At 30.9% G+C, this 17,012-nt stretch overlaps 1 long non-coding RNA gene across 1 annotated transcript; it reads right to left on the bottom strand.

Moving 5' to 3' along the window:
• Positions 1–10,890: 10,890 nt before the first annotated feature.
• LOC142615246 (uncharacterized) lies at positions 10,891–13,915 on the bottom strand. Its single transcript, XR_012840701.1, has 2 exons — positions 13,268–13,915; positions 10,891–11,269 (listed from the first exon to the last, which is right to left on the bottom strand). It is a non-coding gene; the product is annotated as an uncharacterized LOC142615246 (long non-coding RNA).
• Between the last annotated feature and the right edge of the window lie 3,097 nt (positions 13,916–17,012).

The raw sequence follows: 17,012 nt of genomic DNA, 5'->3' as shown, positions 1-17,012 counted from the left end.
GGAGGGAAATTTTCCCTCCATATTATTTGTTAGGGACAATTAAAAATCTCTCGCAAAAAGTGTATTATTTGTGACGGTAAAAAAAAAACTGTCACTAATACTAAATTAATTGCGAGGGCTAGAATTGACCTTCACAAATAATCATTAAAATGTCAAAAATTTTGGAGGGAAATGTTCCCACCAAATTATTTCCGAGGGATAATAAAAATCCCTTGAAAAAAGTTTATTTTTTGTGTGGGTTAAAAATATGCCCTTACTAACACTAAATTATTTGCGAGGGCCATGATTGACCTTCGCAAAAAATCATTAAAATATGAATTTTTTTTTAGATAAAAGTTATTCTAAAATTCAAAGAAAAATAAAAAGAAATGTATAAACATATAACACTTGTATTCTTTAGATGAACCTTTTGTTTATAGTCTAAAAAAAACCTTTTATACACATCCTATATAAGAAAGGTTTGTTCTTATTTTCTAAACAATTGTACCCACAAAAAAATGATAGCACTTTCAACTTCAAAATGATAGCCTAAAATTCAAGAATTTCAATCTTTTGTGCTCTCTCTTTCTCTCTCTCTCTCTCTCAAAAGTGAATAAAAAATTATTCTAATTAAAATAATGCATAAAAGATGAGTTTATAGATCAAATGGTAAATTACATCTGATTGGCATGGAAATTGGCATGCATATTAAGAATATATATATAACATGTAATTCAATTGTTGGATTTTCAAAATATGAATTTAATAATAAGTTATTGGGTAATGTAACATTTTTTAGAGTTACATCATGTCTAACTTGAACCCAACTCTATATTTCTTAATTCGATGTGAATTTTGACAAATCTACCATTAGATTACATTATCTTCATATATTTTTCATACTTATAAAATTTCAAGGTGATCAAATATTAATTGTCATGTCATCAATCAATTGTTTAAATTCAAGTTTTTGTAGTTTAAAATAATGCATAAAAGATGAGTTTATAGATCAAATGGTAAATTGCATCCGATTAGCATGAAAATTAGCATGCATGTTAAGATCATATAGAAAATGTAATCCAACGGTTGAATTTTCAAAATATGAATTCAATAATAAATTATTGGGTGGTGTAACATTTTTTAGAGTTATGTCAGGTGTAACTCGAACCCCAACCCTATATTTCTTAATTCGATGTGAATTTTGACAAATTTACCGTTAGATTACTTGATATTCATATATTTTTCATTTTTACAAAATTTCAAATTGATCAAAGATTAATAGCCATGTCATCAATCAATTGTCCAGATTCAAGTTTTAGTAGTTTAAAATAATGCATAAAATATGAGTTTATAGATCAAATGGTAAATTGCATCCGATTGGCATGAAAATTGGCATGCATGTTAAGACCATATAGAAAATGTAATCCAACGGTTCAATTTCAAAATATGAATTGAATAATAAGTTATTGGGTGGTGTAACATTTTTTAGAATTACGTCAAGTGTAACTTGAACCCAACTCTATATTTCTTAATTCGATGTGAATTTTGACAGATCTACCGTGAGATTACATTATCTTCATATATTTTTCATGCTTAAAAAATTTCAAGTTAATCAAGGATTAATAGTCATGTCATCAATCAATTGTTTAAATTCAAGTTTTTATAGTTTAAAGCATAAAATATGAGTTTATAGATCAAATGGTAAATTACATCTGATTGGCATGCAAGTTAAGACGATATAGAATATGTAATCCAACGATTGGATCCTCAAAATATGAATTCAATAATAAGTTATTGGGTGATATAATATTTATTTAAAGTTACATCAGTTGTAACTCGAACCCAATCCTTATTCCTTAATTTGATGTGAATTTTGACAAATCTACCATTAGATTACATTATCTTCATATATTTTTCATGCTTATAAAATTTCAAGGTAATCAAAAATTAATAGCCATGTCATCAATCAATTGTTTAAATTCAAGTTTTTGTAATTTAAAGCATAAAATATGAGTTTATAGATCAAATGGTAAATTACATCTGATTGGCATGAAGATTGGCACGCAAGTTAGGACCATATAGAACATGTAATCCAACGGTTGAATTCTCAAAATATGAATTCAATAATAAGTTATTGGGTGGTATAATATTTATTTAAAGTTACGTCAGTTGTAACTCGAACCCAACCCTTATTTCTTAATTCAATGTGAATTTCGACAAATCTACCATTAGATTACATTATCTTCATATATTTTTCATGCTTACAAAATTTCAAAGTGATAAAAAATTAATAGCCATGTCATTAATCAATTGTCTAGATTCAAGTTTTAGTAGTTTAAAATAATGCACATAAAATATGAGTTTATAGATCAAATGGTAAATTACATCCGATTGGCATGAAAATTGACATGTATGTTAAGACCATATAGAACATGTAATCCGACGGTTGAATTTTCAAAATATGAATTCAATAATAAGTTATTGAGTAGTGTAACATTTTTTAGAGTTACGTCAGGTGTAACTTGAACCCAACCATATATTTCTTAATTCGATGTGAATTTTGAAAAATCTACCGTTAGATTACATTATCTTCATACATTTTTCATAGTTACAAAATTTGAAGGTAATCAAAGATTAATAAGCATGTCATCAATAAATTGTGTAAATTCATATTTTTGTAGTTTAAAATAATGCATAAAAGATGAGTATATAAAAACAAATGGTAAATTACATATGATTGGCATGAAAATTGGCATGCATGTTAAGAACATATAAAAAATATAATCTAACAATTGTATTTCCAAAATATGAGTTCAATAATAAGTTACCGGGTGGTTAGATTTCAAATCTAATAGTTAGATTTCAAATTTAATGGTTAAATTTCAAATTTAAGTATGGCACGTGATAGACATGTGTTGTGTACCTATATGACTATATATATTCTTTCAATCTTACCATCCAATTGGTCTCAAATTTCACCAACATCAATATGTCACCATACTCTTCAATCCTAATGATCAAGATTTGAATATGAATTTCACCAAGTCCAGTGGTATCGGGACCATCTATTAAGTTTGATCGGGTTTGACCAATTTTGACTAAACTTTGACCGCGCATTTCTCTAAATCCAATCATTTGATTGTGATAATAATTTACTAGAATTAACCTTTTATTATACTCTTCAAATCTAACGATTAGATTTCAAATCTAAGTATAGCGCATGATGGACATGTGCCGTGTATTTGTATGGTTATGTTTACTCAATTTGACTATCCAATTGTTCTCAAATTTCACCAACACCAGTATGTCACAATACTCTTCATTCCTATTTATCAAGATTTGAATATAAATTTCACCAAGTCCAATGGTATCGGGACCATCTATTAAGTTTGACCGGGTTTGCCAACTTTGACTAAACTTTGACCGCGCTTTTCTCTAAATCCAATCGTTTGATTGTGACCATAATTTACCAAAATTAACCTTTCATTACACTCTTCAAAGCCAACGGTTAGATTTCAAATCTAAGTATGGTGCATGATGGACATGTGTTGTGTACTTGTATGGTTATGTTCTCTCATTCTAACCATTCAATTAGTCATATTTTTTTAAAAAAAGTAAACGTAGTTACTCACATATTAAAATTCTTACATAAATTTAATAATAGCTATAATCATTTTTAAAATTTTTTTTTAATAAGATAGAACGTGTGATAATTTTTGTTATGTGGTATTTTTTGCTTACAAGTTACAACAAATTAGGAACAAGAGATTTATACTCAAGTCCTCCACATCCAAAGAATTAGATAATACTACATGTATATTTACAATACTACTTTTGATAAGATGTATATGAAATCTTATAGCATTTTTGTTTATTATATATTGTCCATGTATCATTTAATCTCTACTCCATGGATAACACTTTTGCAATGTATAAAAAATGAAACTTATATATATATATATATATATATATATATATATATATATATATATATATATATAATTCTTTTATTAAAAAAAAAGCATTACCATGTTTAATCACCCATCCATAGCATACAATTCCAATATCATTGGATTTTCCAAATCTTATCATTTTTTTTAAAAATTATTAATATCCAAATAGTCACACCCCATGTTAATTTATAAGATAAATTAAAATAACCATTTGTGAAAGCAAGCAATTAAACTAATATACTAAGAGATTCCCTGATTAATGTGGGACCTAATTGCATTAGTAGATGTGGCCCTCTTTCATTGAAATTTGGAGGAAACAAAGGTCATGTATACGTGTTATTTGCATACAAAAGAGAAAAGGAGCCTTCACTGAAGCACTTTTAACAGTCCTTGCCCGGCAAAACACATCTTTCATTTCCCGCACAAAAGTTTCATTTCTCACACAAACTTTTTACTCACATTTCAGCTAAAATTTTTTACTTTTTACTTGCCTAAAAATTTTCATTTCCCACCACACAAATTTCATTTCCCACTCCACAACACTCTCATTTTCTCTCCATCTCTCACACGGCCTCTCACACACACACACACACACACACACAACCCTGCTGGTGTATACTAGCAGAGCCCAGCCTAGCGCCGACGTGCCAAGCCGAGCCGAGCACAACGACGACGCTGATGAGGCCGATCCCAACCATCGACTCCTCTCCTGCCATACCCATCGGCTCTCTCTACCGTCGACCCATACCCATCAGCTCTCTCTCCCTCACCACAAGATCCTTTCTCACTCTCTCCCCTTACCACCCCCATACCCATTCATTTTTCCTCACCATACCCATACCCATACCCATTCTGATTTTGCTTGGTAAGTTATTTATTTGATTTTTTGTTTTGATTATTGTGAAATTTTGGGTTTGGATTTGGATACTTAACATTGAGGTTATTTATTTAATTTTCAGTTTTGATTTTTGTGAAATTTGGGTTTGGATTTTGTGGTGTAATATGTAGATAATTTATTTATTTTTTTAATGATTTTTTATTATTATTATATACAATTGAGAACCTCAGAGTGATGTAGAAATTGTTGATGTTAAGCCTCTTGTGCTTTCAAGAGGAACATTGCAGACTGCTAATTCAAATGAACCATTTGCAAGGTTACATCTCTTGTGATTTTGTCATCTATAAAACGTAGATACTTCTGGTGATAACATGTACTCTAAGTAGTTTTCATTCTTAACTTATGTGATCTAGATTTCATACAGTAGTTAATCCATTTAGAAACTTATTATGTTGCTATAATTTTGAAGAATCTATTAAATTCTAGTATTACTTTTGTTTTAAGAAATTATGGGAAAGAGCTTATCAGATAATTAAAAATTATGCAATCCGTATGTTTATGGCATGAGGTCTTACTAATGTGTAGCCAAGTGGTGGTGGAATATTGTATTTGAATAATACTTCCAGTTAGTGGGAATGAATAATCGGAGAGTACATCTGTTCCATGAAAGAATAATCACAATAGCCTGCAAAATCTCTTAGTTGGGATTTTGTTGTTGTTCTAGTATGGTATTAAAATATGAATAAACTTTAATGATTAAGGAAAACTCTAACTTTTCCTCTACTCCTACATTTTAGTTTACACAAAAATTTTGGTCATTCATTATATTATTGAATTGCAATGTAAATTTAATTTTAAAGCTGAAAGAAGTCACTGGAATGCCATTGTTAATTCCTTTCTAAATTCTAAAGTATCATCTTTTATAAATATTTATTTAGGTTTCTAATGGTTGTACCACAGGGAAAAAGCAGCTCATTTTTTCTAATAGACTTTTTCTTTTTCTTTTTTCATTTCACTTCATTCAGTGAGAGTCTTTTATAAACTATGTGCTAAAATTGCTTGACTCACCCCATCTAATTTTTACATATTGTACCATGCTTGGAAAACTTACTCAAAGTGAAGACATGCCTCTTGGTTGATAAATCTCTTTAGGCTATTTTTGTGGCTTCAATATTTGGCAAATGGCACATCAGTCATGATCAAATTTACAATATATAACATCTAAAATATGGTGGTTTTATAACTTACAAACCTAATGTCCACATTTTGGGGGGGGGGGGGGGGGAGATCCTCCAAAGATGAGGTGGGGTCTCTAGGTGTCATAGGCCATAAAAAACTTGTAATGGGAGCCAAGTTATCCTATTTTTCTTAACACTATTATTTATTTCGTCTATTGGAACCTGCTTTGCATGGTTGCAGGTTGGATAAGCTTATATTAGAGGCTATTACCAATCTGAATGAGCCAATGGGTTCTGACAGGGCTGCAATTGCTTTGTAGATAGAGGTAATCGCACTTGTGTAACTTTAAGCTATGACTTCATAAGCCTATCATGCTTGCAGAAACTAATACTAAGTAGTCAAACTTCAAAACATCTAGTGCTTGTAATGCTTTTAATTTGTAAAGACCTTCTATTCCAATTCTTTCTTGAGCAAATTTCCTTTTCTACCTTTTCTTAGTTTCTAATAAATTGGTGTTCATACTGATGGCCATTCTGATTTTGCTTGGTAAGTTATTTATTTGATTTTTTGTTTTGATTATTGTGAAATTTTGGGTTTGGATTTGGATACTTAACATTCAGGTTATTTATTTAATTTTCAGTTTTTACTTTTTTGTGAAATTTGGGTTTGGATTTTGTGGTGTAATATCTCAGGTAAAATTTTCTAAAGTTTTATCTTTTCATACGAAGAATCACTGTCTGGTTGCTTAGAAAGCTAAGGAATGAGAGAGGAAAAGAAAAAAAAAAAACTCATCTTTGATTCCCAATAAATAAATAAATAAATAAATAAATATATATATATATATATTTATATTGAATTCTAAGTTATGGGTTACTCTTAGAGACGCTAAATGATTATTGGGTTTTGTGCTGTTATTCTTATGAGTTTGGAGATTGGTTTATATTGGGTTTTCTCTATAAAAGTGTATAAACTTATATTTAGATGAGAACATGCAAATGCAAATACTTGGATTTTGTGTAGGCATAGGTGGATTGCAGCTCTATGCACATCAGCTTTGGTCCACAAAATGCAATTCATTTAGGAAATCGCCCAAACTAATAATTCAAAGGAAATCAAACCGAGTTGGAACTAATTGCAAGCTGTGTGTTCGTGCTGAATACAAGTATGTCATTCTGGACTCCAATCTATGTCAATTTTGATTTAGATATGTATATTCCTTATAAACATGTACTAGGTATTGTATTTTATTTTTATTTTATCATTTATATTTATGCTGTGGTGGTTATAAAGAGAAATGTTGATTGACCTAGATATCTTTTAATTTTTGTGATGCATATTTAATTTTTGTGTTTGGGCGGCATTTTGTTATGGTCAATTCGTACTTTTTCTTTTTGTTCATGTCTATATCATTGCACTATGGCACTTGGCTAGCGTGGTTTCTATGTTGGAACCCATTTATGGGTTTTCTGCTATGAAAAAGAGCTATAAGTTGTTGAAGGGAAAGACCCTTTATGCCTTTGGGCTTGTTTTTGTGTACTTGACGATCTGTGGGGTTATATGTTGCTCTTGAGTACCCTCCACTTCTTGGTTGGCTTCTTGTTGGAGGAGACCCTTGTGGGGATAAGTGGCAAGGTGTTGAATGTGTTCTTTACCTTTACGTTATGTTCTAATGCAATCTATCTCTTCCTTTGTATTTTCTTAGTTTGAGTCTTTCGTTGTGTTATTATAAAATTATGAGTTCTATGTGTTCAAGTTGTTCATTTACAATATTCTATATTTCGTGACTAGGCTAGACTAGCAAAGGTCTTCACAATGTGCTTTTTGGAACTCCTTATGGCTTCCAAGTATGTCAACATTTTGCCTGCTAGTGGAAGGAAACTTTTAAATGGGGTAATACTGATGGACCTCAAAATTTTGAAACTAAAGCTTCTTGTTGCTGTTGTTGTTGTTGTTGTTGAATATGTCATGCTGATACTCACTTATTACTAACTTACTCTGCAACTTAGATTTACCTATCAACAAATTTGAGCACCATAACTCATTGTTCCCACTATTTGTGTAATGAAGTTGGTCTTTCCACTTTTACTTCCATGTTTGATATTCTCTCAACTTGGTTTTACTTCTATGTTTGATACGCTCAACTTGGTCAAGCTATCACCATTGAGAAAATGCTTGAATGGTAACAATTATACTTTTCAATCTATGATTTCAAAGCACTACAATGATTTTTTTTTCTTTCTTTCTTTTTAATTGCAATTTCATTCGTTTACAGGTGGTTTATTTGGACTATGTGGTTTTGCCAAAGGGTATAATTTTGACTTGCTTTATGGTTGAAGGTTTCAGATGCTCGTTGATGATATTGGAGACGTGACAATTACTAATGATAGTGCTACAATACTGAAGATGCTATAATTTTTTGATAGCTTCTTGTGTACAAAAAACCACATTTAAACTACTGCATTTTTTGGAAGTGTTGAAGGATTTGTTTAAATACTTTGGAACTTTGATAATGGTTATAGACAATGTTATATATTTGATATTCTATTTTTATGTTAATATAATGTTAGTTTGGAGACATTTGTGGTGTTATCTAGTTACATTTGTGGTATTGTCTTAGTGGAGCTAAAATTATTACAGGTTATTTGTAATAGATATGTGGGTTTAGAACCCAGGAGGGAAAAAAAAAAAAAACACCTATAGCAGTGGGCAAAAACTGCCGCTAAAGGTCTAACATTTTAATATAATTGAAAACCTATAGTGGCATTTTTGGTCCGCCGCAATTGTATAGTTTTTTTGTTGTCCAAATAACTAATTGCGAGGGTATAAAAGTCCTCATAAATAGTTGTTAACGATGACTGCTTCCTCTCGCTAAAAATAAGTCGTCGACTTTTCTCATCGTTTGATAATATATTTGTGAGGGTGGATTTCTTTAGTAACGATGATGGATTGCCCTCGTAAATTATCTATCTGCGAAGGTATGGTCGCAAAATCTCTTTTAGCAACAAGAGCAAATACGACGGCCTTCGAGGGTCATATACCCTCGCTAATAACCTTTTGCGACGATATTTGAATTTTTGCAAGGGCATTTTATCCTCGCTAGTAGACTCTTTTTTTGTAGTGTGTGTTACCTAATTTTTGTTTTTTTTTTTTATAAATGTTACCTAATTATATATATATATATATATATATATATATATTTTTTTTTTTTTTCATTTATCATTATTTTTGTGTTACCGAATTATATATATATCATTTATATATACTATAAAACTGAAGTTATTGAATTCCTTAAAGCTTGTCACATGGGATTTGCTGCTCCCACAATTTTTCTTCTCAACAATATTTAAAAAATAAATAATAATTATTAAAAAATATCTCTTTCCCAAGTACAAACTCAATAAAATTACTCTCTTTCTCCCCCAAATCTGAAATTGTCGAACTAAACAAAATAAAACTCGAGTCCTATCTCCTTCTTTTTCTTCTTCAACGCCTCTCCATGGTTGTCCCCCCAAGGAAAACGCATACACAGGATCCAACAACTATGACCAATATGTGGCAGACTGACGCAAGAGACAACTCTCCACTTCCACCCATTTGCATAAATGGCTTTGCTTGAAGAGTTTCAAACTCCAACTAGCACTATGAGATTCAATATCTTTCTAGCCTAATTGAACTACCCAAACTCCTTTACACCGGCAACTGTAGCAGCTCCTCCATTCCCGAACACGACTTTGGAATTGTAGATGGGATATGACAAAAAAAAGGTCCAAACTTGGTCTAGCCCAGCCATTGGCTCAAAAGAGAAAACAAGGTGTTGAGGTACAATTTTTTCACTCATGCCAAGTGCCTCTATCCCATTTAATCACATTTATTTATTTACCAAAACATACCAAAATATAACCCATAAATTATTTTGGGCCTCCATTAATATTTCTCATTCCATTGGCCCACAAATATTTCATATCTCATTATCTAAATTGGGTTGTGATATAAACTATCACAAAGAGCCCAAAAATCTCATATCTTATCCAATTTTATTATTATTATTTAGCTAAGCCCAAGTCAGCCCTACGAGTCCAATGCACACATCCTATTCTTTTTAAAGCCCAAGAGTACATATCCTTCGCAACATTTCAAAAGTCCATGATTCAAGTCCATGGCAATACTATTTTATCAATGGAATTCAAACCCATAATCAAAGCCAATGGTTTAAATACATGGAAATTTATTTATCAAAAACCCAATTCTCATTTGCAATATCAAAGCGCAATTCTTGTTGGCAATAATAAAAGCCCAATTCTCATTGGCAATATCAAAAGCTCAATTTATGTTGGCATTATTAAAAGTCCAAGCTAATTACATGGCACTATTTAGTAAAAAGCCCAAGGTTATCAATACTTGGCAAAATACTATGTCATAAGTATTTCACTTAAAGTCTAATGATGAACAATGCTTTAAGTTCTTAAATCTATTACTATAATATTACAAACTCATGGAATCTATGACACTTATCAATTTTCAAAACCCACGGCAATTATCTTATAAAAGCCCATGGAAAGTTACGATTTATCTTAAACCCATAATATTTATTTATTTCATACCATATTATAAACCTATGGTAACTATTTATGTTATGTAACACTATTCATTTTTGCGAAACCCATGGCGAACATATATCAAACCCATGGAGAATTATGAATTTGTGTTACTAATATAAAAGCCCATAGAAAGTTATGATTATTTATCTTAGACCTATGATATTTATTTATTTCATACCATATTACAAACCCATGAAATTTATATAATAAGAACTCATGATTAAAGAAGGAAGATATTCTTTTGTTGGGTCTACTGTTTTTGAAGACTTATTCAATGAGAGAGTCACTTTTTGAATATAGCTAAGGATATGGCCAAGCACAACAAACTACCCTGTTAAAAGCATTTTTCAGGCAACACATGCCATTGACAAGCTTTTTCCTATTTGTTTGATTTATTATCAAAACAAGCATAATTTACAATGAAATCCAAGCACCAAAACAAAATTAATCCCTGAAATGCGAATCATTTGCAAATACTAACATCCAAACTTCCACAAAAACCACTAACCTTATTTATAGGCCAAAATATTACAATTCCAAATTAATACAACTATTCCAACCACACAAGTACATCACATCAAAACCAATGTTTAAAGCTCACAGCAAACCCACGCCGAATATAACATTTGCATTATTCAAGTTAAAACTTTGACATCAGTCTTTGCTATTAGATGATGGCTGATTCCACAATATTTGCACATGCACATCAATTACCGAGGCCACTGTTAATGTAAAAAAATAAAAAAAAGTCAATGGTTAAATAGTTATTTGGGGAAAAAAAAACAATACACAAAAGAATAAAATCTTGATGAAAAAGAAAAAAATTTCTCTACAACTTTGTTGAGAATTCGTTATGCCTTCATTTTCATCATTCTTTTAAAATACGTCTATGGACCGCATAAGCACCTGTACTCATCAGCCATATTCTTTGCCATAAAATTCTGAGACAGATTAGTGATGGTTGTGGAGTGGAAGAAGGAAACTAATCTAGAGTTTTGAGAGAAAAAGACCTCTATGGAGAGACTTAAGGTCACTTAAACTAAATACAAACTGATAAGATTGAGCTTTTGGATTTCAAATTTATTTCAAGTTTTTAAATCTTTCTTGTATATAAATTAAATTTATTTGTGTTTTTCCAATTAATTCTTTTTTTTTTAACTAGAGTTAAATTTATGTGGTTTTGTTTCATTTTTTCATTTAGGAAGTTGAATCAAAGTTGTTTTAAATGTGTGGCCCTTTATTATTGTTTGGGACTACTCGAGACCTAGGTCCTAATAATTTCTATTTAGAAGGACCTAACAGCATATACAAATTGAATAGAAATTCTCAAGAAAGAACTTACTTAACTACACAAAAGATCATCCAACTTCTACACACCTTCTTAAACCCATATAATAGTTTTGAAATCCAGACCGTTCAAAGAACTAGAGAACAAAGGGGTTTAAATTTTTTGAGGTTGGATCGAGGTTGAACCGTGATGATGTCATAATTAATTTAAAAATTATTTGAAATATAAATAAATATAATAAATTATAAAAAATAGAAAAAATGACAAAATAGTTCAAAAAATAAATAAATAAACCATTTTTCAAATGTATTTTTTATATCAATGGAATATTATTAATTGTTAAAAAAAATTTTAATTTACATTATACTATCAAGGTAAGATAGAATTATACTATAGACAAAACAAATGTTTACAGCATCTTATATTTTTATGCAAATGTGTATAATATTTGCACTTGTTTAATCTATAATATAGATTTTAGTTTACAATAACACATGAATTTAACATATGAATATGTGGGTTTGTAGTACCAATAAATAATGCAATTAGATATTTAAATGTCTTATAAAAAATGCAATTAAATGAAAATGGTTTAAAAATCTAAAAGCAAATGAATGGTGGAAACATGGCTACATGTCCAACCTTTTCATTGGGAAGAGGTAGTGTTTGCCATATTGGTAGACAACTTTATTCGAAAAAGACAAAAAAAAAAAAAATCTTAGACTTTTGATTTCATTTGGTTTTGCCTTTTTGGGTACCAGTGATTGAGGAAGCAAGGAAACCCCAGAGAAGCAAGAAAAATAATCGAAGGAAGAAAACACAAAAGATTGGAGAAAGAAGGAAAACTGGAAAACAGAGAAGAAGCAGGGTAAAGATAAGGTTTGTGCTTTTCATTTTTATTTTATTTTGTGGACTTGGTGTGTTTTGGGATTGCATTTTCGGATTTCTGGCAAGGATGAGAGATAAAAAGCCAGAGTTCAATGGAGAAAATGGCATAACATCAACGCTCCCATCTTTTCTTTTCTTTTTCCCTAGCTTTAGCCTAACCTATGAGACTAGCTACAGCTCTTAAATCTAGGCAGTTCAATTGCGGTTCGCACGGTTCACTATATCTTTTGTACAAAGCGGGTTTTGGGTTTAAAAAAATCGTTTCAAGAGGCGGTTCTTTGTTAACCGGGTCGAACCATATGGTCTGGTTTGGATTTTGATACCATTAATAGAACTAAGATAAAAAAAATAAAAAAAATAAAAATTTCTAACACCCAAATACAAGCACTTTAAAACTAAATTCCCAAAAAGAAAAAGAAAAAGAAAAGCCCATTACAGAAACTCTAACACCCAAATACTCAGACCAAACCAAATGGTAAAAATTGTGGGGAAAAAAATATAAAAATCCAAACAAATAGGGAAAAAAAATTACTGTTATTTTTACCTAGCAGCTAAAATGGCACTGGCAGCCCTAGCAACACTGGCAAGCTGGCGGCCCTGGATCCCCTTTGTCCCCTTTTGGCCCTTTCTCCCCTTTGTCCCCTTTCAGCCCTGGCTTCTTGGGATCCTCATCCTTTCGTTCCTCATATAGTTGGAAAATGTAAATCGCCATTGCGATTAAGCTAAGTAATATTATTAGAGCCAAGATAAACCCCAGCACGAACTGCACGGATACGGAATGTGGTTGACTTGGTGCAGGCCATATGTTGTCATCTGGTAGTGATGGAGTGAAAGGGGAAAAATGTTGGATTGGAGTAAACTCAAATGCTGGTGCTGTCGGTGGTGAAGGCGGATTTAGGGAGGGTTGTGGTGGTGGTGGTAGTGAAGAGAGGGTTGGAATTAGTGGTGCGATGGCGGTGGTAAACAACATGAACAACAAGGCAAACATGGTTGAAATATTTGGATTTTGGAGTTGAAGGTGCAGGTCTGTCTGCTTTGAAATAACCATAAAGCCATGCTTTTTATAGTTGCTTGGATCACCATCTCTTAGGCAGTCTCAAGCTTCACCATCGTTTGGTAGATAGTTTCAGTCTCAGTCTTAGTCTTAGGCAGTTTTAGACTTCACCATTATTTGGTTGATAGTCTCAGTGTCAGTCTCAGACTTCACCATCGTTTCCTATTAAAATACTCTGGAAAAAAAACAGAGAGAGAGAGAGAGAGAGCTTGCTTTAAGTCCACATGGGCCATGGCCCATGCGACATGGACCATTCTATTTTTATTAGAGAAATGATATGTCCACAACATTTTTACAACATTTTTACAACAAATCCTAAGTGGCAAGTTGTTACTGGTTGTTATTGTTGGGACAAAAAAGTAATCTTAGTGTTAGATTCAAATTTGAACCTATAACAACTAACCACCTATGATTTGTTGTAAAATTGTTGTAAAAATGTTGTGGACGTAACACCTCTCTTTTTATTAATAGGAAAGTGGGTGCATGTACAATAATACATGCACCCACTTTCCTGTTGAAATTTCTAGACCGTACGTAATGGTTGTTAACTTCTCAGTTGTGGCTTGTGTGGCAGTCCTGATAGTGTGGTGTTTCAGGTAGTTGATTTCCAGTTGGGTTGTATTTCTTGTGCATGTGTTATGTAAACTCTTTCTTTTAATAAATTCCGCTCGTTCATACAAGTTTACTTGGTGTTACTCGAAAAAAAATTACACATTTTTAAGACCATAGTCATAGTAGTAGCTACATGATATTTTTCTAGGGAGTCAGCGAAAAGATAAATCTTGGGTAAGAGATAAACACTGTAATCTACAAGCTTATTTCAAATTTTGTCCACAGGATGGACTAGCATGAAAATAAAAGATGAACTATAAGTTTATTAGACATATTGTTTCTTTATATAATGAACATACTAATTATTGTTGCTAAAATTAAATCTTGAAAATCTTTTATCGTTTCTAAATACAATGAATATATAAATTATTGTTGTTAAGTGAACTTTAATTAATACTACCTAGAATACTTTATTTATTAGTTTAGGAGAATTAAATGTTTATATTGTATTATCAATACAAGATTTATATTGTAGATTAAATACTATCAATGTAAGATTTGCAAAAGTGTATAATATCACTTTGCATAAAAATGTATAATGTTCTACATATTTGTTTAGAGACAATGTAATTTTTATACTAAAATTTGTTAAGATCTAAATGAGCATTTTTTGAGGTTGAAGATGAACAAATTTTGCTATTATTGTTGGACTTACATGCTTTTTATAGTTGCTTGGATCACCATCATTTGGTAGATAGTCTTAGGCAGTCTCAAGCTTCACCATCGTTTGGTAGATAGTTTCAGTCTCAGTCTAAGGCAGTCTCAGACTTCACCATCATTTGGTTGATAGTCTCAATGTCAGTCTTAGACTTCACCATTGTTTGCTGTTAAAATACTCTGAAAAGAGAGAGAGAGAGAGAGAGAGAGCTTGCTTTAAGCCCACATGGGGCTTGGGCCCATGCCACATGGACCTTTCAATTTTTATTAATTGGAAAGTGGGTGTATGTACAATAATACAGGCACCCACTTTCCTGTTGAAGTTTCTAGACCGTTTGTAATAGTTGTTAACTTCTTAGTTGTGGCTTGTGTGGCAGTCTTGATAGTGTGGTGTTTCAATTAGTTGATTTTCAGTTGGGTTGTATTTTGTGTGCATGTGTTACATAAGCTCTTTCTTTTAATAAAATCCGTTCGTTCATACAAGTTCACTTAGTGTAACTTGAAAAAAATTACACCTTCTTAAGACCATAGTCATAGTAGGAGCTCCATGATATTTTTCTAGGGAGTCAGGGAAATGACAAATCTTAGATAAGAGATAAATATTGTAATCTACGAGCTTATTTCAAATTTTGTCCATAGGATGGACTAGCATGAAAATAAAATATGAACTATAAGTTTATTAGACATATTGTTTCTTTATATAATGAACATAATAATTATTGTTGTTAAAATTAAATCTTGAAAATCATTCATCGTTTCTAAATACAATGAATATATAAATTATTGTTGTTAAGTGAACTTTAATTAATACTACCTAGAATACTTTTATTTATTAGTTTAGGAAAATTATATGTTTATATTGTACTATCAATATAAGATTTATATTGTAGATTAGATACTATTAATGTAAGATTTGCAACAGTGTACAATATCACTTTTGCATAAAAATGTATAATGTTCTACATATTTGTTTAGGGACAATGTAATTTTTATACTAAAATTTGTTAAGATCTAAATGAGCATTTTTTGAGGTTGAAGATGAACAAATTTTGCTATTATTGTTGGACTTACTATTTTTTTCTCCCCCATATTTTAGATCAAATTGATTTGTTGTTAGGATTTTTTTTCGTATTTTAAAAAGACCAAAATATTGTTAAGAGAATCATATTTAAACTTATTTCAACTAGGCTTAAAAATAGATTTAAGGTCAAGGTGTTCAAATTTTTATTAAAGGAGTTAAATAAAAAAACATTATATATATATATATATATATAATAAATTGTCAACTCAGAGGGTTCATTTAAACTCCAATCCAGAACTATACATCACTGTTTTCAAAACCGGATTGGACCAGGAGGTCAGACTGTGAAAATCGAGAACCGGGATGAAAACCGGTTTTTTAAGCATAAAGAACCATATTTTTAGTTAATTTCTTAAACCCCTAAAACCGGGGTTGGACCGCACGAACCGGTCAAGAACCATGCGGTCCAACCCCTTAGCAATTTTTTTTTTTTTTTTTATAAAAATAACTTAACACAATTTTATTCTACTTAATTGAATTATCCATCTCTTACAAGGAATAAAAAAAAATTATAATTAAAATTCTTCAAAGATATTCAACTTTACTTCAAAAATTAATCATAAATTTTAATGTTTTTATGGTTATTATTTTATTTTATTAAATTTCTTATTTAATTATTAAATATATGCTTTAAAATCATTAAATTTCCCTCACATATATAGATATATTAGTCAATTTTTCTAGTTTTATAAATGTAATATCTATATTTAGGTTTTAATTAATTATGACATCATCACGGTTCGACCTCGGTTCAACCTCAAAAACCTTGAACCTCTCCCTTTTATGGTTCAATGAACGGTCTGAGTTTCAAAACCTTGTTATACATAGTGCTGCCGATGACCATAAATTCTTATTAAAATATAAGGGTGAGCATACTACAACTTA

The sequence above is a fragment of the Castanea sativa genome, chromosome 11 (genome assembly GCF_040712315.1).
Source record: "Castanea sativa cultivar Marrone di Chiusa Pesio chromosome 11, ASM4071231v1".
NCBI classification, from domain to species: Eukaryota; Viridiplantae; Streptophyta; class Magnoliopsida; order Fagales; family Fagaceae; genus Castanea; species Castanea sativa.
This window is presented reverse-complemented; position numbering and strand designations above follow the sequence as displayed.